At 32.9% G+C, this 25,009-nt stretch overlaps 1 pseudogene; it reads left to right on the top strand.

The window, feature by feature from the left end:
• Positions 1-20,339, top strand: LOC105801102 (DEAD-box ATP-dependent RNA helicase 11-like; annotated as a pseudogene).
• Positions 20,340-25,009: the final 4,670 nt, after the last annotated feature.

The raw sequence follows: 25,009 nt of genomic DNA, 5'->3' as shown, positions 1-25,009 counted from the left end.
ATGGATGACACTATCCCAATTGAAGCTCCTGGTGCTAAAGAAGCTGGAGAGGACATTGTTAATACTTTGTCTCGTGCACAAAGAGTTGGGCTTCCTGAACTCCTTCCTTGTCAGCATCAACAAGAGGAAGGTTGACGTACGACAATACATTGGAGATGTAGAAATTGAAGAACCTTGAAGACCGTCTTTTGATTTTTGCCAAAAAGGGGAGCAGCATTTTTAAAGTTATTTTATTCTCTGAACTAAATTTTATCTGGTTTTGGACTTGGAATTTTGTAAGGGATGATTTAATCTCTCATTATTGGGAGATTGTTACCAACATTAATTAGAAGGAAATGATGGGCTTCCTAAATTTTAAAAGTAAGGGATTTCTTTGATTATATTTGAGAAATCTGTTCATTTTTTAATGACGACGGTACAATTTGGGAACGAAAGGGTTATACTTAAATAATTAGTTCTTTTTGCTAAATTGTTTTTAATGGATTAATTATCTGAATAAGTTTGAACGATATAAACAATTGTTACTATTGTTTCTTTCATTGACGTCACAACTCTTATTACAACAAAGCTATACATGATTTGGTTGTGCCAAAACGTCACACAAACTATAATAATTTATGTATTGTGTAACATAATTCATTTTACACAAAACATTATGAAAATTAAAATAATATTTGTAACTGAATAATGTTCGAAAACAATGCCAAAGCTTGTTAACCTTGTTATACAAAATATTATATTGTAGTAATAATTTATAATAATTTTTGTAAATGTGATTAACCACTATGTATAAATATTAAAAGTAATTTCTTTTGTTATTTTTCTAAAATCGAACTTAATATATATTTTTCTTTGTTAATAAAAATCCCATTAACTTTGTGTATACTTAATAAATCACTACACCAAAACAGGCTTTCAGCGGCGTTTGGATAAAAAAACGCCGCTAAAGATCGATCATTAGCGGCGCTTAGCGAAAAATGCCACTGAAAATAAGCATTAGCGGCGTTTTTTATCCAAACGCCGCAAAAAACCTAAGCCCAACGACGCCGTTTTCTGGGCATTCAGGGATTTAGCGGCGTTTTTTAGGAAGCGCCGCTAATGCTCAGGGCTTTAGTGGCATTTTTGAGAAAGCGCCGCAAAAAAACCTAAGCCCAACGACACCGTTTTTTGACCTTTCGGGGATTTAGCGGCGTTTTTAAGAAAGCACCGCTAATTCTCAGGGCTTTTGCGGCGTTTTTGGTAAAGCGCCGCAAAAAAACATTAGCCCAATGACGCCGTTTTCTGACCTTTCGGGGGCTTTAGCGGCATTTTTAATACAACACCGCTAATGCTCTGGGATTTAGCGGCGTTTTTGGGAAAGCGCCGCAAAAAAATTATTTGTCTATTTATTATTTTATTGATTTATTTATATTAATTATAATTAGAAATTTTCATTTAAGTTACCATTAAGCTGTTAAAATCGATGCCGGCCATATGGCTTTCTCAAAACCCTTAAACCCTAAAAACATAATCCTTAAAACCCTAAACCCTTAAAAATTTCATATGGATATTGATGTACATGTATATACACATAGATATATATTAATGTAAAAGCTTATATATGTTTATAAAAAAATGTGGAAGCAGTACTTAATATTGATTAAAAAATTTTGGGGTTTAGGGTCTAAAAGGTTTAAGGGCTATAGTTTAAGGGGTTTTATAGTTTAAGGTTTAATGTTTAGTATAATTTTAAGTTTATGGTTTAGGGTTTGTTATATTGGGTTTGGGATTTAGTGTTTTAAAGTTTGTTGTTTGGAGTTTAGTTTTTATAGTCAGAGTCTTACAGCACGTTTGGTTCGCTGTATTGGAATAGAGGCGTAATGGAATAGAGGCGTAATGGAAAATCAATTATTTGGTTGAATGCAATGGAATAGAGGCGTAATAGTATTCTTGTGTTTGGTTGAATGGAATAGAGGTGTAATAACATAATGGAAAAAAACTAAAATGACTAGAATACCCTTAGCATAAATTTGTTTGGGTAAATGATTATTGTTATTGTTATTTAAATTTTAATAAGATAATTAATATCAATAATAAATAATTTAATCATATTTAAAAATAATTATTATTAAATATATTATAATTAAAATATATAATTTAATAAAATTCTTAATAATCAATATTCTTATATGAATTTACTCAAATCATAATATATGATACTATAAAATATAAATTAACATAATTATTATTAAATATATTATAATTAAAATATATAATTTAATAAAATTCTTAATAATTAATATTCTTATATGAATTTACTCAAATCATAATATATGATACTCTAAAAGATAATTTAACATAATTATTATTAAACATATTTTAATTAAAATATATAATTTAATAAAATTCTTAATAATTAATATTCTTATATGAATTTACTCAAATCATAATATATGATACTGTAAAAGATAATTTGAAATAATTAATATTAAATATATTTTAATTAAAATATATAATTTAATAAAATTCTTAATAATTAATATTCTTATATGAATTTACTCAAATCATAATATATGATACTATAAAAGATAATTTGAAATAATTAATATTAAATATATTTTAATTAAAATATATGATTTACTAAAATTTAAAATAATTATAACTAATAAATTTTCTTATATGAATTTGTCTAATTTAAAATAATTATTATTACATATAATTTAATAATAATATATAATTTCATAAAATTCTTGATAATAAATTTTCTTATATGAATTTATACAATTTAAAATAATTAATATTAAATATAATTTAATAATGATATATAATTTCATAAAATTCTTAATAATAAAATGTTCTTATATGAATTTACTAAAATCAAAATATAACTTGAGAATTATATTCGCATAAACATAATTAACTTATATTAAGAAAAGGTTAGATGAAAATGAAATTCTACATCATAATCCATATGTTGTATAGTTTTACAACATCAAAAGTTTGAACATTGGCTTTTAATAGTCGAAAGAAATCTTGACCCATTCCAATCAGCATAATGTAAGGTAAACTAAAGAAAACGATCATTTGAGTTGGATGATCTGGAATTTTACTCAAAGCTCGATACCGCTGATCGTCGGTTAAACCTTTAATTTCCCATAAGGTTGAATATAAATTTGAAGCTTTCTCTTCCATCTTTTGATATTCTTCGACTTCTTGAACTACCACCCTGAGGCAATACTCCTCTCGATTTGATCGCCAACTACCTTGATGTTTTCGGCCAATAAAGTGGCAGCCTCATCAAATGAAGAAGACATATCACGAGCATCGATTTCTTTTTCTCTTGTTTGAAGATGAGGAACCCCTTGGTCTCTATCTCGTAGCGGCTCATGACGAAACATCCATGTCATCCAAAGAGATGTCGACTTGATCATAGAATGAGTTTCTTTCTTCATCCATACATGTAGTATGTACACCCTCAAGATTTATTTCTTCAAGAACATCAGCAATTGTTTGAGCATCTTTCCCAGCTTGCTCGATCTCTTGCGTATATGGTAGTAAGCTGGTCGTAGTAAGGGAAAGTACGATGTCTAAATTGAGCGGCTTCTTTGTGACTCTAAAAAATGAGGAAATCATATTAGTTATAAGTTTGGTAAAAATAAGATAATAAAGACTTGAAATAATCTTACCTTTAAATAGGAGTCCCAAACCGCATCTTCAGCAACAACGAGCTGCCTATGCTCGTCCCAACCAAAATCGCCATTGTTTTGGCCATTAAGCATGTCATAGACGATTGACCACTCCCTTTTTAGTAACCTAATCCTCGATTCAATATTAGGTCTCGCCTTCAACATTGCATTTGATAAAACCTTTTGTAGCATTCTCTCCAACTCGTTGAAATAACTGGCTTTGAACCCGGTATCAGCATTAAATGTTCCAACATTGTGCAGGTCCACCATGCAGGAAACCAATGCTGCATCTTCTTCTAGAACCCATTTTCTTTTGGTTCCTCGAGAAGCTTGTGAAGAAGCATTTGATTCTGGAACACCTGACATAATTATCTTAAGAACAAAAAAAAAACAAATTATATTAATTACTATTTTAATATCATGAATCAAAAGGTGAACACTTTATAAAATTATAATTAAGTTCAATATCATGAATCGAAAGCTCCATACCACAAAAAATTTAAAATTATGACACATACTGAATGAGAAGAAATTAAATTATAATTCAACAAGTTTAGCACAATACAAAAATCAATACAAAAGTTTCACAAACTAATTTCTAGATGCTTGCCATTCATCGAACATTTGGTTGGCTAGTTCCATCCTCCAAGTAGCCCAAGCATCCGATGGATGAATATTTGTGATATTCGGTTCATCGTCATACACCACATTACTAGGTAATCCTTCTCTCACCTCCGCTTCAATGGGATCAATACTCATATGGGTTCGAATAAAATTATGGAGCAAACAACATGCAATAATAATTCTATTGTGCACCCTTACAGGATAGAACGATGGACTCCTAAGTATTCCCCATCTAAGTTTTAATAACCCAAAGCATCTTTCAATAACATTACGTGCTGAGGCATGTTTCATATTAAAAAACTCTTGCGGAGAACTTGGATGATACCCCTGACGCCACTCGTTCAAATGATAGCATTGTCCTCTAAAAGGTGTAAGAAATCCCTCACAATTTGTGTATCCAGCATCAACTAGATAATAACAACCTATAAAATAATTTTTTTTAAAATGATTAATTCAGCACAAAAAGTTTTAGTCCAGATGAACAATATCAAAGTCCTCTAACTATCCACTTTACCATGAGGAACTTTTAGTCCATGTCTTCTACTAATGGCATCTCGAAGAATCCGTCCATCGGCAACTGAACCTTCCCAAGCAGGAAGAACATAAATAAATTGCATCTCAGGTGTACAAACACCTAGCATATTTGTTGCTATGTCACCTTTTCGCGTTCGATATCTAGGTTTATCAACTGTTGGAACCCTAATCTTGATGTGGGTTCCATCAAGAGCACCTAAGCAGTTCTATATGACATGATATAAAACCTTGAGTTAGAATACTAATTTAAATCTAAATCAACTAAATGTTGTACAAGCTATATATAAAACTCAGTCCAATACCTTAAACCATTTCCACCTTGTGTCAGAAGAATCAGCTGTAATTGGCTCTGGCTTTTTAAATAACACATCTTGTAAGCGTATGACAGCATTTAAAACACTATGAAATACTCTGCTAACAGTTTCCCCGGACCTCCTAAAGTGATGCTTGATAACTCAATTTTTCAGGTGATGGGAGATGATATGTAAAAACATTGCTAGTTGCTCATCAACAAGCATGAACCTTGACGACTTCAATCCCCCTATCGATTCTAACATCTCACATAGTTTAAAAAAAGGGAGTTCTATTCATCCTAACTTGTTCAATACAGGTCTCGTCACTAGCATATACAAGCCTTTTCACATAATCCCGTTTGCATAAAAATCTAAGGTATAGGACCTAATCCTTGGTCTATGTAGGCTAAGGCTGACACTCATTCTAAATAAGAACCAAATCGCAATTCTACAGATTTCCAACCATATTGTCAATGCAATACCAATTCTTTTACGCCTCACACTTTGTGCAATTAAAGGCAGACGAGCCATTACTGCAACATATTAAAATTAGAACATAGTATCAAAGAATTGAAGTTGCAATTACACACTTTAATTTCATTTCTTTATCAATCACCAAAAAAAGTATCTATTAAATGATATTTAAATACATTTTAAATATATTAAAATTTAAAGGTATATGTAGTTTTGCATAAAATTAATTGTTGGTATTTGTTAGATTATAACTAAACTCATTATAATTTAAAATTATAAAGCATGTTCAAAGTTTGAACATTGATTAGTATATTTATTGATGATTAGTTTAATTAAGGTGACCTAATTTTAAAACAAATAAAATAAAGAATGAGGATTTGGTTTACTAAAGAATGAAATTGAAGTTTTAAAACTTTTATAACATTTTAAATTTAAATTTCATTTTGTAAAAATATATATAACTTTTATCTCATTTACATGTACAAATAATTATTAAAAAGTAGTATTGTATTTGCAATTATGATTGGAAAAGATTGAAATGTAGTATTGTATTTACATGTACAAATAATGGTGATTTAAGCCCATTATTTTAAAAAAAACATACATATCTTCTAAATGCGCCATTTTCACACACATACCATGCTATATAACTACTAATTAGAATTTAAAATCTTATTTAAAGAAAATTAATTCTTGTATTACTTGATAAAGCTCTTGTAATATTAAATCGAATCCAAAATATTACTTAAATATATCAAATTTCTTATTATTATATTTGTTGGAATTAGTCATTGGACTTATTAAATCAAAAAATGATCGATTGGTGTCTATCAAAATCGTTCTTTTTTCTTTTTCTTTTCTTTTATTATTATTTCACTTCTTTCATTTTGCTTCGTACAGTAATGCATTTTGTTGTTTTTGGTATTCATTTTGTTGTTTTACATAGCCTTGCCTGTGTTTCATCAATTCATCTATCATCTGTTGCCATTTTTCTTTTGTATCAAATTTCATTTTCAAACTCATTTTATTATTATTTGAATAATATCAATTAAAGGTTATATATTAGTATCAAATGGGCAACAAAATCTGAACTTGATATTTTTCGAATAAACGTTGCTTTTTTTATTTACCAACAAAACCATACAAACATGCAATAACCATAACCATACAAACAAAAGCTGTAATGAGCAATACAAACAAAACCATACAAAGGAAACAACAAAAGCTGATACAACAATACAAACATGCAATCGGGGAAAACATACAAACAAAACCATGAATACCAATGGAAAACTAACCTGTAATGAGCAAATCGAGGACGACTGCGATGAAGAAGTGTTGGAACAAAGAACCTATAATGAGATAAGGGAAATCGATTAAGTCAAATTTATTGTCTTCAACTGAAATTATATCAGCATGCAAGCAAATATTTTTACTAGTTTATATTAAATAAAAATTAAATTGATTCAGTCTGTATTATAGTGATTTATCCTGAAACCTGAAAAACAACGAATCGATTTAATAAAACCATATGGAAGCCGCGTCGATTTGGCTTTCGGTCTTTTTGCTCAGCTTGCTCGAGGGAAAACATTGCTCCCGAAAGATGCATCGACCAACAACAAATGTTTTTTTTACTGTTTTGTTTTACAAGTATGAGGCATCAGCGAGACACCCACACGAAAGAAAAAGAGAGGAGAGCGTTCGTCAACGCCAATCAAAACAGGCAGATTGGTTTATGGTACTTCACATCCACAACCAAATTCACTACTATAAACAACATTCTTTTTATCTATTAATTTAACACGTCTTAAAATTTTGGTCCTACAAAAAATACATGTCTTATTGCTCCAAAACCAGAATTGGGGGGTCATCACTTCATCACACCACACAATCTTCAATGCATCCTATTTGCAAAATCATAGTTGCTCAACCAAACTACTCTTATGGGATTCACCCAAACTAACTGTGCTTGCCTACTTCAATTCAGATATTACAGGTTGGCTTGCCACATGTTAACGGTGTTAAAGTCAAACCATAACAATACACGCACTGATACTTTTAAGTACCAAAATAAGCATTTTAAAAGTTTAGGTGCTACATTAAACATTCAGCTGAAATACATCTACCATTTATGCCATTATCCCTTAAATATATTACCAAATTAACTCCGGGACAGGGGAATCGTATCTGCTATAATCAGCATATAACAAGTACTGGAATTGAAGATTGAATCTCATGCAGCACGAAATAATTGCTCAACCAATAAGGAGAAGCAGGAAACTAATAAACTGATAAAGTTGTAATGGGAATATAAGAAACAGATTGTGTGTATTGAAATTCAAAATCGAAATTAGATGTCACCTCTTAAAATCGAGTCCATGAAAAGAGTGAAAAAAGGTGAAAGTTCAAACATTTAACTATAATTTGTTTATGGTTTAAGCTTATGCTTAGTTCTACTATCTTTTTCAGTGTTTCAAACCACATATCAAACATAATACAGTTGGTGAATCCGATTGAAGAATACAGACAATGGCCTCTGCTGTTTTGCAATATGTTAAGGAGTTTTCAACTGTCAATACACCAAATATAAATCCTAAAACTATGTCGTGATGTTGAAAAGCACACTTTTTGACATATAATGCATGAACAGAGACTGCTTCTTAAGTTCCTACTGTTTTATTTCCATGTAATCTCTCTTTACTTCTGTGTTAGCCCATCTCATATAATCCTTTTCTCATATTTCAAGATCAAAAGTAAAGGGCACACCGATGCTTCCCATGCAATGGAAATGATGATTTATAACCCTTTCTAATCATGCTTCAGAAATACCAACATAACATGAAACACAAATCAGCATGCAAAACAGAGACCGAGAGAAAAAATGAAGAAATGAAAAGACAGACAAATCAGCATGCAAAGCAACCATAATCCAAGGCAAAGACAGAAAACTAAAATGAAAAGTTCAAGATTCATACCTCACGCCTAGACCGAGAGAAAAAATGAAGCAGCGGATTTCAAACGTGCTGCAACAAATGAAGGGGAAAAAATGACCGAGAGAGAGAATCGGTAAAGGCAGACGAGGAGAAATGATGAGGACAGAAAAAATGAAAGGGTCGGGTAGGGAGGGAGGGTAAAACAGAGACTTGGGAAGGGAAGTCGGACGTAATAGGGTAATCCTCGATTTGGAAAGGGAATAGAAAAGCAGAGAATTTTGGGATTAGGCCGGTATTGTAATCACGCGTAATACCTATTACAGCGAACCAAACGCCGGAATAAAGTCAGTAATGTAATAGGCGCGTAATCGGGGCGTAATGGATTACCTATTACACTGAACCAAACACACTGTTAGTGTTTAATTATGGTTTTAAGGGTTAGGGTATTAGGGTTTAAGGGTTAGGGATTTTGATAAAAATATAAAAAAATAAAGTTATTTTAGGGTTTAAACAACCAATAAGATTCTTTTTAATTACTTTTAATTTTAACTTATAATATATATTTATGGTTTAAAGTTTAGGGTGTTAGGGTATATCATATTAGAGTTTAGGGTTTAATGTTTAGTATTTTAGGTTCAGTGATTAATGTTTGTTATTTGGATTTGGGGTTGACGGTTTAGGGTCTGGGTTTAGGGTTTAGTTTTTTATAGTTAGTGTCTTACTGTTTATGGCTCTAAGGGTTTAAGGTTAATAACAAATGACAAAAATTAAATTTATTTTAGTGTTTATGCATTAGTGGCGTTTTAGTAAAAAATGCCACAAATATGTCATAGTATGCAAAACGATGACGTTTTATTTTGTGTTCCTAGTGGCGTTTATAAAAAAAACGTCGTAAATTTGTTTCAGAAATAGCAAAACATTGCATTTTGATCTGTGTTCTTAGTGGCGTTTTCTACCAAACGCCACAAAAGGATAGAAATTAGTGGCGTTTTTCTAAAATGCGCTGCAAATTTTGTGCCTAATACTGCAAAACGTTACGTTTGATGCAAAATTTTAGTGGCGTTTTTTGTAAAATGCCGCAAAAGGACTATACTTAAGCACGAAATGAGAATATGTTGCCTATCAACTACGAGTCATGGCATCAAATGCCCGATAGTAACAAAAACCAAGCCCTCGATAATATTAAGGTAACAAAACGTTAATGTCATCTGTAACAGATGGGAATTAGTTTCATTTATATTTACTTTCTTAACTTGTGTTTTTTGTAGGCGAGGTTTGCTTTAGAGGTCTCGGATACCTATGTAAAGAAGGCATTGGGAAAAAGATGGATAGACCATAAAAGTACTTTAAAAAGAGATTATTATAAGACAAAAACAACCCTTGATAAGAAATTGCAAAATGTCCCGCCGGGTATGCTGAGGTACCAATGGGAAGATGCGGTTAGATTTTGGCATTCGAAGAAAGGCGAGGTATGACGTACTTCTAAACTCTTGTAATTATTTTGGTTTATTGTATTTACTATTGACGTACTAATAATTTCATAACGTAGGATCGTGAACTAGTTGGAAAAAGTAGCAGGCAGAAACAGAAATTCACTCACACAGCCGGGTCGAAAAGTTTTGCTTGTGTAGCTGAGGCCGAGGTATTTTAATTTTTAATCTTGTCAAATATGTATTACTTTCCATTAAATAATATTTTACTACTATACTTGTAGGAATCGTCGTCCGGTCAAAAAGTTGGACGCCTTCAACTTTTTGAGATTACACATAGGAAGAAAGATGGATCTTCTATGACTCCTGAAGCTGCAGAAATTATGGTACGTTTACTTAATACGATTTTCTAATAGTTTAAATTCATTGCTTGTAATTCGACTATTGTTATGTTGCATCTGTTTTTTAATATATATTGCGTTCCTAACTATGTGATTTATTTATTAGGAAAAACTAAAGGATAAAAAGGCGGAGTACGAAGCGATTGCTTCTAGTGATAGTTCTTTTCATCTTGAAGACATTTATAACCGGATTATTACTGAAGTTTTGGGTCCTGAAAGGTATGGTTGGGTTCGATTTCAAGGATCTTTTGTTAGCCCAACCCAATATTTTGGATCCAAACATGAGAATACATGGCTTCGGGGAGTCAGGCTCAAGCTGAAGTTCAGAGGTTAAAAGACCAGATGGCTCAGATACAAGCGACCACAGTTGAGGTTCAAAGGAAATATGAAGAACTCCAGCTACAACTTAAAGCAGAGGCGGCAGCGAGGGAAGCAAAGGCTGCAGCGAAAGAATCAGAGGTTCAAAATAAATATGAAGAACTCCAGCTACAACTTAAAACAGATGCAGCATCGAGAGAAGCAGACGCTGCAGCGAGGGAAGCAGAGTAGAGCAGAAAGTACGACGAACTCCAACAACAGTTTCAGAATATGATGAAAATGTTTCACCAGTCCCAACCTCCGCCATCATAGTGTATTGTATAAATATTTTTATCATTTTAACTTTTAACATTTTTGTGAAAATAATATGAATTATATTTTATTTATTGATATTAATATTATATTATTCGTTTAATTTAAAATATTATATAAATTTATTGCTTTTGGCTGGTTTAGATTTGGTTGCTTTTGATTTGTTGCTACAGAAGGGCTGAAAAAATATGAGATTTTATTTTACAAAATTCCCAAAATTAGTGCCGTTTTTAGAAAAAGCACCGTTAAAAGCAACCAAACAAATAACGGCGTCTGTGTAAAAACGCCGCTAAAAGAACATGACCTTTAGTGGCGTTTGAGGAAGAAGCGCCACTAAAGAACATGATTTTTAGCGGCGTTTGTGGAAAAAGCGCCGCTAAAGAACATGATCTTTAGCGGGATTTGTGGAAAAAACGCCGCTAAGAACCATGATCTTTAACGGAGTTTGTGGAAAAAGCGCCGCTAAAGAACATGATCTTTAGTGGCGTTTGTTGAAAAAGCGCCACTAAAGAACATGACCTTTAGCGGCGTTTGTAGGAAAACGCTGCTAAAACGCCGCTAAAAACCTGTTTTGGTGTAGTGAATGATTTTAACAATAGTTCTTATTATAGATATTTGTATTATTATAAACAACAATATTTCGCCTCATCTTACTATCAGCGTGTCTGAAAAATATTAAAGAGTTTTTTTTAAGAGTGTAAAAAGCCTTCAAACTTTAAAAAAGAAACATTAAATCTTTTTTTTTTGCACTCAATTGGATACTTGAACTTTCAAAATGTATCTAAAAGGTCCTCAAAGTTTTCCAGAAAAAGTAATTAAGCCCATACTCTTTTTTTTTTTTACTTAATTGCCCACTTGAACTACCAAAATGTATAAAAAAGATCCTTAAACTTTTTTTAAAAAAAATAAAGTGCATGTTTTTTTTTACTCAATTATCAAAATGCATGAAAAAGACCTTTTGACTGTTAACTTTAACAGTTGATCGTTAAAGCTAATCTCCCCTAATTTTTTTCAGTTAAAGTCTCCATTTTTCACAACCACCACATGACATGTGACAAAAAATAATAAAAACCAATAAAAATTATAAAAGTTGTTAAATTTTAATAAAAAATATAAGAAATAATTAATTTTTATTAGAAGTTAGAAAAAAATTATAAAAAATTGTAAAAAATTATAAAATATATAGAAATATAGAAAAATATAAAATTTTATAAAGTTGTAAGGAAATGATAAAATATATAGAAATATAAAATTTGTAAAATAATTATAAAAATTATCATACCAAAAGAAACATTTTATAATTTTTCTATAATTTTTATTGATTTTTATTATTTTCGCCACATGTCACGTTGTGTTGCGACACGTGATGGCTTTAATTGAAAAAAAATTGGGGGTCGTTAACTTTAACGGTCAATGATTAAGGTTAATGATTAAAGGGCTTTTTTGATGCATATTATAATTTTTTATGATTTTTATAAAATTTTACAATTTTTTATATTTTTTTATGATATTTATATATAGTTTTTCTAAGTTTTAGTAAATTTTAAATATTTTTTATAATTTTTATTAAAGTTTAATAACTTTTATAACTTTTATTTGTTTTTATTTTTTATAATTTTTTTACCACATGTCACACCGTGGTTGTGACACAGGGTGACTTAAACTGAAAATAATTAAATTAGGGATAGTTAATTTTAATGGTCAAAGGACATTTTTGATGCATTTTGGCGATTGAGTGCAAAAACAAGCATTAATTGTTTTTTTTTTAAAGTTTGAGGGTCCTTTTTATATATTTTGGCAGTTTAAGTACCCAATTAAGTTTAAAAAAAACAGTGACTTCAATTTTTTATAAAATTTAAGATATTTTTGATGTATTTTAAAAGTTTAAACATCCAATTAAGAGAAAAAAAAAAGTAGTATCTTAATTTCTTTAAAAAATTTTGAGGGTTTTTTATGCCCTCAAGTCGTTTTTTTTTCTTTGTTGGTGTTGGGATCTTCCTTCGTTTAACATTAGATTTTAGGCTTTTCTCGTGCTTAGGCTTTCGTCCCTCTTCATTCTTTCTTTGTAAATGAAACTTCAATTCATCAATTCATTTGAATCTTTGATGAGTAGTAGCAAATTTTTTTGTTGGTTCCTCGTCTTAGCATATCAATTCTCTTTCTTTTCCCTGTTCTTTTTGGATTATATATATTGTTCATAGTTTTGCATTTGGACTGCTCCAAGGAATAATTATAACAACCGATTAGGGTATTGTAATGGTAGTGGTTGTTGACACCATTTTTTGTGAAAATGGGGTTGACTCGGATTTTAAAAATGAAAACGAAAATGGGAGTCGCCACCAATCCCTTTTGATGAGGTGTGATCGACTCACCTCGAAAAGTGGTTGTTTTTAATAAACGATTTGATTTTATTAAAACAACAATTTTTGTCCACGAAATTCAAAAAAACGGGTTTGAGAGTCGGTTACGTACGAGGAAGGATTAGCACCCTCATAACGCCTAAAATTGGTACCTAGTTGATTAATTAATGTCTTAGTGTCGAAGATTGAAAACTTTAAAGAGATTTAAAATACGATCCTTTATCAAAATTTTGAAAAATTTAGAGAGAGAAGCATATTTTCACGTTAATCGAGAAGAAGAATCACATCCCGTAAGTTAGGACACAATGTCTAAAATTCCCGATACGAGAATGAAAGCCGAAAAATTTATTTATTTTGAAAGAGTTCGATTATATCGGGTTTAAAAAAGAGATCATGTCCCGTGAGTTAGAACACGGTCTTTTGTTAATTCTCGAGAACATTTAAAAATTTTGTTTGAAATGATTTGTGTATTTAAATTTTTCGAGAAAGTCGAAACCCCGTAAGTTAGGGTATAACTTTCTTGAGTTTCTAAATACAGAATGTTGCCTTATTCTTAAAGTTTTTCTTTTTTGAATTTGAGTAAGAATTAATGTAATATAACGAGATGCGAGTTTAATTTATGCAAATTTCGTGTGAAGGCAAACAATTATTTCATGCAATGTATAGTACAATAATAATGAAATAACATAAAATAACTATATTAGTAGAATATTTAAAGGGTAAATAATAAATCATACAATACAATAATAATCGTGACATAATTATAATAATAATCACCAAATAATAATAACCATTACCATATTAATTACTATTCTAATACTAGAAATATAAAATGAATTAAACACTAATAAAATGATAATAATAATAATGATAATGAAATGTATAAATAAAGGAATAAATAACAATATAAATTCTAAACACAAGAAAAGTAAGGAAATGGATAAATACATGAATGCATAAATGATGAAATAAAACAGAACGAAAAAGAATAAATAAAGCTTGAAATTAAAAGGATAAAGGATCAAATCGAGGTTAAAAATAAACTTTGGAGTCTAAATTATAATAAAATGGATGAATAAATATAAGAGGGACTGGATCGAAATTTGGATGGAATTTAAAGGTATAAATTATAAATAAAAAAGGGCCAACTGAAATGCGCTGGAAAAGGGCGAGGACTATATGGGAAATTATTCCCAGCCCTTTGGAGCGCACCGTTTCCATCTGGACTGAAATGAAACAAAAATGAAATTATACGGCAAAATGTAAAAAAAAAATTCAGGACCAAATTGCAAAGCCCCGCAAAAGCGAAAGGATCATATGCGCAAATAGTCCCTTCACCGCAGAAACACGCGGATCCTGAAGGCCAACGGGTCGGTTCGCGGGTTAGGGCCAAAACGACGTCGTTTTGGCACCTGACCCCTATTGCCAAAACGGTGCCGTTTAGATATCATTATTTAAACCAAAAATTTTCTAATAACTTCATTTTCCTTTCTCCACTAAAAAAAAAGAAATATCTCTCCCCCTTTTTAATATATCCAGAAACCGGCCATGGTCACCGCCGACAGATGGCCACGCCTCAGCCGAGGCTCTACCGTAAACGGTGGTCGGATAGGGACCAGGATGGGATTTTTTAACCCTCGTTCAAGATCCTGTTCGGAGACCCAACTTTCCCGACTAAAAAGACCGAAAAGATGGGATTTTTCAAACCTTGTCTGATTTCAACGTCCAAAGAGGACTTCCGACGAAGAGCCTTCGGAGCCGGCAAGTATCCCTTTTCCCTTTTACTTCGTTTTTGTTGAAAAGGTTCGTAAAAAGGAAATAAACAAACAAAAATAAATAAAAAGAAACAAGAACACGAAGTAAAGAAACAGTAAAACTTGAATCAACCTTTTAAAAGCTTTTACTCTGCTTGTTTTTTTATTAATTGGTCGTAAAAAAAGGGAAGAAGAAAATACAGAAGTGGTGCTCGACTTTTATAGCCGATTTGTTTCCATTTTTTTCTATTATTTTGCTGCTTGCGTGTTTATTTTTCTCTAGGTGATTGATAGGCGTCGGTCGACGTGACAGCGGCGGTGACAGACGCGCGGCGGTGGCGGTTGGTAGGTCAAGGGTCAGAAGACCCTAGGTGCGGCACACCTAGGGCTAGGGTTTTCAGACTCCCCCCTTTTTTTGCATTGGGCCATTTAGGCTGTGTTGGATTTGGTTGGGTTAAGGGTATTGGGCTAAGTCTTTTGGTTTGGGCCCTAGGTTGTAATTGGGTTTTGGGTAGATTTGGGTAATTTGGTTTTATTTGGGTACTGGAGTTGTATAGGGAGGAAAGCCAATCCATTTGGAAATAATGACGATGTAGAGCAGGTATTTAGTAAGCAAGAGAGTACCGGGATCAATTTTGATGCCTTTGAAGACATTTTCGTGGAAACATGAAGTGATAATGTGCCGCCATCTATCGGTACTTTTTTGGAGATTGATTAGGGCGAAACGTTAAATCTAAACATCCCAAAGTGCATGTATATGAAGCCAACACCTGTTCTGCGGTATGCCGTCCCCATTTGACTTGCAAGGTGGGATTTGATGGCATGTCCGCAGATTATTTCTGAAAAGAGATACGTCTTTTGTTTTCCAATTATTAGTGGAATTAGAAGAGGCCAGGTTCCTCAAAGACTATTATAAGGGCACGTACAGTATACCTACTACCTCTTATTCTCTCTCCTATCAGAGACCTCTCAATGCAAGTAGGTGTCATATTTTTGAAATTTATAAGTTGTGCTTCTATTTATATCTTGGAATTTATGTTTTATGACTATTATTGCAGATACATGATGAAGGCTAGAAGTTCTCTTATAAATCGGTGTTACGCTAGTTGTTGTTTGTGGAGGTGCTCCTATTAACTAACAAGTACTTTACCATCCCTTCCTATTTCCTTTCATTTTACCCCTCATTATTATTTTTATTTTAATTACCATTATCTAATATAGTAGTGCGATAATATCAACTCCTAGACAAGAAAAATATTGCACTCTAATTTTGTTGGTCATAGTGAAACTATATGTTCTATTTACTCTTAGGGAAAAAATGATTTCTTTGGCATACTTTTGTTTTTTAGTTTGTTGGTTTTCAATCATGTTTTATGTTCACTCTTAACTTTAGGGTCTAGACTGCTGCTATTCAGGCTTTCGATTTTTTGTGCATGCAGAAAATGGCCTCTGATTTTCTTGCAAAATATATTTTCATGGCTATGAGCCGAGTGGGATCTAGTACTGATTTGATTGTGCATAGAGTAGAATTTGTTCTTGAATATGAAGAAATGTGTCTAGGGCAAGGTATTAGTGATTTGTAATTCTAACACTCATTTTAATGATGTTAATAGAAATTCTTGTATGACTCAGATCAAATGTACTTGTAAATCATTTGTCTTCTCTATGATTTTGTGAATTTGACTGTAGTTTCCATTTTGTTTTAACATTTTAATATTATTCTTGCAGCAAGCTAGTACATTAGTTTTTGTTGAAACAGTAAGGGAGCTGATTTGTTGGAACATTGGCTATGCATGAATGGTTTTCCTGTAACTACCATTCATAGTGATAGAGCCCTGCATGTAAATATGCATATTTCTGTTTTATTTTCCTATTCTTTATGCACGCTACTTATATTTCATTGAATTGTAAGTCTTATGGATAGAATAGTATTTAAACCATAAAATATTTGCTTTTGGCTTATCTGTTTGCTTAGCTTTATATTTGTAGTTAGGACAAGTTGCTGCTGATATGACATGGTATATAAATAAATGGTTAAATTTACATAAAACATTCAACCAAGGAAGTAAAGATTTTGTGGATGCCTGAGTTGGAGCTTAGCATTTTTCTATGCTTAGAAGGGAAGATAAGGCTTGGCCAGAACAGAAAAAGGATTACTGAGTAAGTTCATAACCTTTCGTATGTAATAGACATTATTTTGTTTTTTTGTGATTGTTTTAAAAGATTAAGCTTTCTTATTTTTATCTTTACCCATGGTGTTACAATCTTGAGTTATGAATCAAGTCACCGGACAGTTTGTACAAAAATCGTTTGACCCAGCGGGCTTTTCCCCTTATTTTGTTTCTTTTGTGTGAACCTATGAACCTATAATGAACAAGTGGAACTCATCGAAGGCAATTCCAAACTTGTTAAGAGAAATTCTTAAACCTTTGAATATTGGAATAAATTTTGACTTAATTTTATTTCTAGCAATCAACCTCTTAATTAGAGGTTACATGGGTTTACTTGTTTGAATGAAAGACTTATAAGCTAAGTAAATTAAAACAATGACTTTAAATAAAGAAAGACTCCTAATATTTCTCTAAAATATTTTCATTAAAAAAGATATCTTAAAGATATAAAATACGTATAAATAAAATCTCCTAATAGAATAATAACTAATCTAATAATTAATTGAAGTTTAACACATGATTCTTTTCCTAATTTAGAAAATTTGAGATGGTTTTATTTTCATACATATGGTATTCTTATTTTATCAACTATTTTGGGGACAGTGAGGCTTTGGGTTAGGTCACTCTTTCAATTTCTCTCAAATGTTTCATATAGGAGAAATGATATGATATTTTGTTACAAATATACCCCTAAGGGTTATCCACATTGATACCCATTGTTATTTATATCTTAGAAGTCTTTTTAGTTTGTCATGCCTCTGTGCTGTATGGTGGTATTGTCAAAGCAAACTTCCTTATGTTCCAGTTACTGTGGAAAATCTAGAATGGCAAACTCTTTTAGGTTTTCTTTCAATTAATGCAAAAGGATTCTCTTAAAACATATTTAAATAATGAGTGAAAGTTCATAACTCGATTGACTATTCATGCATGCAAATGATAGGCAAAAATTGTGTTTCTTCAAATTTCTATTGAATGAAATTTATATAGAGTACACTGTTTATTGCATTCGATTTTTGGATTTCTGTCAGTTGCCTTATCAACCAAGAAATGCTTTAACTTTGTGAATTACCGAATGAAACTTATTGTTTCATTCTCATAAAATTTTTGTGATGTTGATAGTAATTGCAAAGAAACTTCAGATGATTATCAGGGGAGAACTTTCTTAAATATTTGCAAGATAGTTTGTTCTCTTCTATAGTTGTATTACTTTAAGGTCCCTATTACCAAAGTTTACTTTTCTCTAGGTAATATAAGTTTCCATTTTTCTCTAGGTAACTTTGTGAACTACCCAATAAAACATGTAGTTTCGTTCTCTTTTACTTTTTGCAATGTTGATAGTAATAGCAAAGATACTTCAGATTCTTTTCAGGGAAAGACTTTTTAAATACTCGCAAGATAGTTTTTTTTTTGCTTCTATAGTTGCATTGCATTAAGGTCCCTATTACAGAGTTTATTTTTCTCTTGGTAACCTAAGTTTCCATTTTTCCAATTGTGTGAGGTTGTTTTTGTCTTAAAATTTGCCTATGCCTTTATAATGGCCTTGTTGCTATAAACTTATATTTTTCATCATCTTGCCTTTGAATGATTATTAAAGTTCTGTTTTCCTTTTGATGTCTCACTAAGGGCACTTATAGAACACTCATTTGGTTGAAAATTTTATGTTTTCACAAGTTTTAACATTCGAATCTTTCTTAAATTAGTACTTTTGTATCATCTGAGATATAGGAGTCAAATTTTCAGACATTATGAAAGCTTATTTTGAGATTGTTGTTAGGTTGCTTCCAACCTAATGTTTGTTAGATTGCTTTGTTGAGCAGTTCTTATGTTACATGTTTGTATTATTAAAGATTAAATATAATCTAAAAATTAGAGAATCCTATAATTATTTAGTCGTATCATATGGGTAAAAGGAAACTCTTTATTTATGTATTTTTTGTGAAAGTTGAATAGTTACCTTAGAGGCCATATCAACGTATCTTTGGCATGGGTCCCTGCTTAATAGGATATAGGAGTACACTGAAAGAAAGGGGCCTTGCAAAAACCTGAGTAGCGTTTACATTGGTAGAAGTAATACATAAAACGACTCGTGCTTTAGTTTGCTTTTTGCAACTTATTGCATTTTACCTGTTACTTCCTACTCTTGGAAGGTGAATTACTTTAGTTATTTGGGCTGACAATTATTGGCATGCTATTAAAATTCCTCCATTATTGTGCAGTTGCAGGAAAGAGAGCAAGCGCTATGCTCATTTAAAACTATTGCTACCCCAATCTTGGTAGCAACTGATGTTGTAGCCCGTGGCATTGATATACCACATGTTGCACATGTGGTGAACTTTGACCTTCCTAATGAAGTTCATCGAATTGGACAAAAAGGGTGAGCAGGCAAAACTGGTTTAGCCACAACCTTCTTTAATGATAACAATGCTTCTATAGCAAGGTCCTTAGAAGACCTAATGCAAGAAGCAAATCAAAAGGTGCTTGCTTGGCTCACTCGATATGCAGCTCGTCCATTTGGAGGGAGGAATCGTTGACTTGGGAAGGTCGATTTGGTGGGCGTGACTTTTAGAAGGAGTTATCTTTCAGCAGTGGTGGTTTAAACTAGTATGGTGGGGGTCAAAATTAGTGGAGGTAGTATAGCGGAGACACTATTGGCGCAGATACTGCTAGTGCATGAGATTGAATACTCAAAAAGGAAAATTTTGAAGTACTTGGAGTGTGTAGTAGTTGAACATCCCTTTTAAGAGGGACAAACTTTTTGTCATTTTGGTATTACTTATTAACTTGTTTTGGTAGTAATGTTAGTGATTGTTATTTTATAATTTAGAGTTCTAGAAATACAATTAGAAGGTGAGGGGGATAACTGTGATCTAAGTTTGGTATTGATGTGGAAGGGGTAGAAGAAGGTTGTTTTTATTGTGTATTACTAGTGGTGAAGAAATTCTAACCAGGAAGGGATTCTTTACTTCTCTTTTACCCATTTACAGTTGTCAGTATTATTTGTTGCTTCATTTTTTTTTGGAATTAATGCACACAAATAGACCTCCAATAAGAGAAGTAGAGGTTTTTTTTAGCAGGGACATCTATTTGGAATTAAGGTGCAATTTAATAACTTTTCCATAATAAGATTTTAAGAATATGATTTTTGGAAATTCAGGAAGGTAAAACTACAATGTGTGGTGTGCATGGTAAAATCTTAAAATCATGAGAAAGTATACTAATTAAAATCTTGAAAAATTTACATTAATAGGTTTGTTGGGAATGTGACAATACATTTCGAAACTATCTCACAAAATAAAATACAAATTTTATTTTTTAATACAAATTAGGAATTTTAACTTTTGGACGGCTTTCCTCAAACAATCATTTTCTCCATGGTTTTTTAAATGTTGACAACGATAAAATTTTTTAAAGGGCCCAACGGTAATTTTTTCCTATAAATATCAGGTCATTTTCATTTTTTTCACTCAAATTCAACTCTATCAATTTTATCAATTTTGTTTAAAATTTTGCTATACACTTGTTTAAAAATACTATAGTTTTATTTAATTATTTAGTATATTCATTTCGATTAAATTTTCACGAATGACAAGCTCTTTGATTTGTTTCGACGACAAACACATTTCAGCCACTCAAGCGATAATAGTAAGGAGAAATTTTAAAATTTGTTATTTTCAATTAATTTAAATTTAAAATTTTTTAAATCTTAAAGAATATTTAACTGTTTTATTCTTTTTCAACATAAATAGGTGTATGAACGTGTTCTGAAGGGGTTCATACATAATTTGTCAAAGAGCCCAGACACCGAAATTCATGGTTACTTGCAAGACGTAGGATTCTTGCATGCGTCTCGTATGCTTGAGGGCTACAAACTCGGTCCTACACTTATCAACGCGTTGGTGGAAAGATGGAGGCCCGAGACACACTTTTCATCTTCTATGCAGTGAGTATACAATCACACTCGAGGACATAGCTTTACAACTCGGTTTACCGGTCAATGGGCCAACCATTGCGTGGTCAGTGGTCGTTCTCAATAAAGAGGACCTTTGCAAAGTTTTTTTGGGTAAAGTGCCGAACAAGTTTCAAGGTGGCCGAATAGATATAAAGTGGTTGGAGAATAATTTCAAAGAAATTCTTAAGGACATGCCCAACGTCATCAAAGAACAATACGCTCGAGCATTCATCCTGAGGTTAATCGGAGGCATTCTAGTGCCCAATAAATCTTGAAATTTGGCACACATAAGGTGACTACTACACCTACAACTTTAAAGAATGCGGATGACAGAGTTAGGGATCGGCCGTGTTGGCCACGTTGTACCGGGAGTTGTGTCGGGCAACAAAACCAGATAAGATGTCAATCGGTGGTTGCCTGCTCCTACTACTGTCATGGACGTGGTGGCAGTTACCATTTCTATGTCACCGAGTGAACGACCCTTATACGTTCCCATTGGTGACAAGGTAAAAGTAATTTGAGAATAATATGTAGTTAATATAGTAAATGTTGTTTATTTATTATATGTTTGAATTAACATATCCCTTGAATAGGTGGAACTATGAGCCGAGTTATGTGGTACCATCAAAGCAGCTAGAAGATATCCGATTGTTGTTAAATCAGCACTTGAAAGCCAAGGTTAGGAATTGATTTTTTCAAACCCATAATATTTATACAATTATTTGAAATTCAAAATTCAGTACATAAAAAAATTTATAATTCTACACTGTAGTTTTTATGGATGCCATACGCTGATTCAGATATCATAGAATGTGTCTCGTTTGATATGTGGAATACGAAGGTGCCATTGATAATGTACGCAACGATGAAGATGCATGAATCAGATCGAGTGATGCAGAAGTTCAAGTGGAGGCAAAAAATTTCACCGCCACCACGAGACATGAAAGCACTGCACAAGCTTGATCTACGGGGGAAGATCGACGAAAATTGACAAGATTACCACAAAGATTTCATCGATATTCAGGATCGTAGGATAAAATTCTTACCCATCTACGAACCTTTTTCTCATCAAACACGACGGCCTGTTTGGAGTACATGGCTTGGTTCAGAGTTGTCGACAAGTCATATCTACTGTCGGTGGAGGAGATGAGTAGGCAACTTCATCAAAAGAGGCCACGATGACTGCCCCAGTAGCATAAGTCCGGAGGAGGTGCCATGATGGGTTTGTCCTCGGATCCAACCCAACAAGCACCACCGATATCTGCACCATATCCTGATCAGTTCACTCTATTTATTCTTGTTCATTCGCTAACCCCGTGTTTTTTTCACAAGCACCACACTACGCAACACACTATGCACCATTGTAGCACCCTGTATCTATACCTCCCGTAGGAACTTTTTTCGGGGCTCCTCTGTTCCCAGCATACTATTCCCCGATGTCGACGTCGACGTCGATGCCGATGCATGTACCAACACCGATGGCGACACCAATACCATCATCAATGCTAACACCAATGCCCACATCAATGCTGATGTATTCGAGTTTTACGATATCATATGATTATTCACCGATAGTGTCACAAACATCCACCGTGTCGTTGTTTTATCGAGGTAGGTCATCGGTGCAACCACCTTCTTGTGGAGTGGAAGACACATGATGGGAGGGTAGGACGGCATTGCATTGAAGCACAGAGGAAGGCAATGAAGACGATGATGAAGCCGAGGGTAGAGATAAAGACAAAGTTAAGGGTGGAGATGAAGATGAAGATGATAGTGGAGATGAAGATGAGTACGAGAGTCGAGGTGAAAACGAAGAAGATGATCACAATCAAGAAGAAGAGCCAACACCACAACTAGTACACAAAAATCCTACACGCACCCGTCAGTCACTGCCCTGTGGCACATATTTGGTCCAACGATGTCGTTAGTGTATTTTTCATCTACTTATTGTGATGTAAATGTAAATGAAATCAATAAAAAAAAGGGTCAATTTTTTTTTATATTTCTGTTGCAACTCATATTTGTCTTTGTTAAATTCTAATGTAAATTATAAATAATTTTGCATATTTAATTTTTTATATGAATTATGTAACTTTGGATAGGTACCTTCATCGAAATTCTGATTAATAAAGGTACAGAGACTAAATTGTAAAAATCGTAAAAGTTCAATCGCCAGATAAATTGTAATTAGTAGTTGAAGTAGCGCCTAAAGTAGCAAATTTTCCATTATATGAATGTTAGTAGACGATGGCAAATACAAATGAAATATAAAAAAAATGAACATATTTTGTACACAAAAAAGAAGCATTGTAATCAATTTTATATCGCAAAAAAAAAAACAGAATGCTAGCGATATTGTAGACCCAATGTATCTATCAATACAGAACATGTTGCTTTTGTATGCCTTAAATTGCTACAATACTCGCATAACTTCTGTTGATTGCCCCTCTTTCGAACATCCATATTGGTGTGTATTTGAGTGAAAGCTGAACGACCTTTTGGGACGTAATGGAAGTTCATGTTTAGGGCAAACTCAAATGGGGCACTAGACAGTGGCAGCCACATACTCTCATCTGGTACGAGTGGGAATTCAGGTCTCCATACATTGTGCATGCATTCCAGTCTATACACATCATTAATATAAGGTGTGTACTCAATTTGTACATTCACACATGCGGTAATTACATGTGTGTATGAGAGTCGAAGTGCTTGAAATCTCCCACAATCGCAAGTCCCTTCCAGTAGGTCAATACAGTATGATGGCCCTGACATGTCTTGGTCGGGACTAGCGTACTCCGTGACCCAAAATCTCAGGTTTCGATGAAAGTGACACACTACATTCATAGTGTTTGCTCTCATTACATTTTGTACAATTTCTTTCACGAAATTCTCACACCAAACGTGACCACCCACTATCTGCCCAGCATATTCCGCCACCCACTTTAGAAATAACACAGCCAGGTGAAAGTATATTTCTTTGACAACCGAGGTTATCGGCAAATGATGTGTCCCCTTCAGTATAGAATTGATGTATTCAGCTAGGTTCGTTGTTATGTGCCCATATCGTAAACTCCCGTCAGACAATTGTGTCTAATGTTTGAAGGGTATGTTGGCGAGGTAGTTCGTACCAGCGCTATTGATGGCGCACAAGTTACCCAACATCTCATGGAAACGATGTTTGTACGAGCTCGTACCTTGTTGAGAAAGTATATTGATGAATGCAAACAATATATGATGATATATGGTTTAGCATGATTACGAATAAAGTGAAAACCACGTACCCATGCCAATGCATTGATCTCATTCACTTTCCAAAGGCCATTTTTAGTGGTAGTTGGAACCAACATGCCTTATACAATACCTATAGTGCATGCATTCCTAAAAGTTACCATGCTGCTTTATAGTGGAGAAGATTTTGGTTTCCCTGTCAAATATGACACATATGTTGGGCTGCGGGAAAACATGACGATGCAATCGATTAAGGAAGAAATCCCAGTCATCTGTATTTTCAGAGAGAGTTATTGCAAACGCTATCAGCAGAATCCTCTGATTACCATCCTAGGCTATGACCATCAACAATCAATGCTGATACCTCTCGTACAACCAAGTACCATTAATTTACACTAAAGGCTTACATTGCCGAAAAACTTTCCTACATTGGTCGAAGGTCCAAAAAAATCGGTGGAGTACTCTTTTCCTAAGGTCCAGATTATTGTCGAAGTACATTAGGTGCGTTTCTAGATCGGTTACGGAACCTGATACGTACCATCTAATACCTGACACCATTGCCA

Source organism: Gossypium raimondii, chromosome 11 (genome assembly GCF_025698545.1).
Source record: "Gossypium raimondii isolate GPD5lz chromosome 11, ASM2569854v1, whole genome shotgun sequence".
In the NCBI taxonomy this organism is placed as follows: domain Eukaryota; kingdom Viridiplantae; phylum Streptophyta; class Magnoliopsida; order Malvales; family Malvaceae; genus Gossypium; species Gossypium raimondii.
This window is presented reverse-complemented; position numbering and strand designations above follow the sequence as displayed.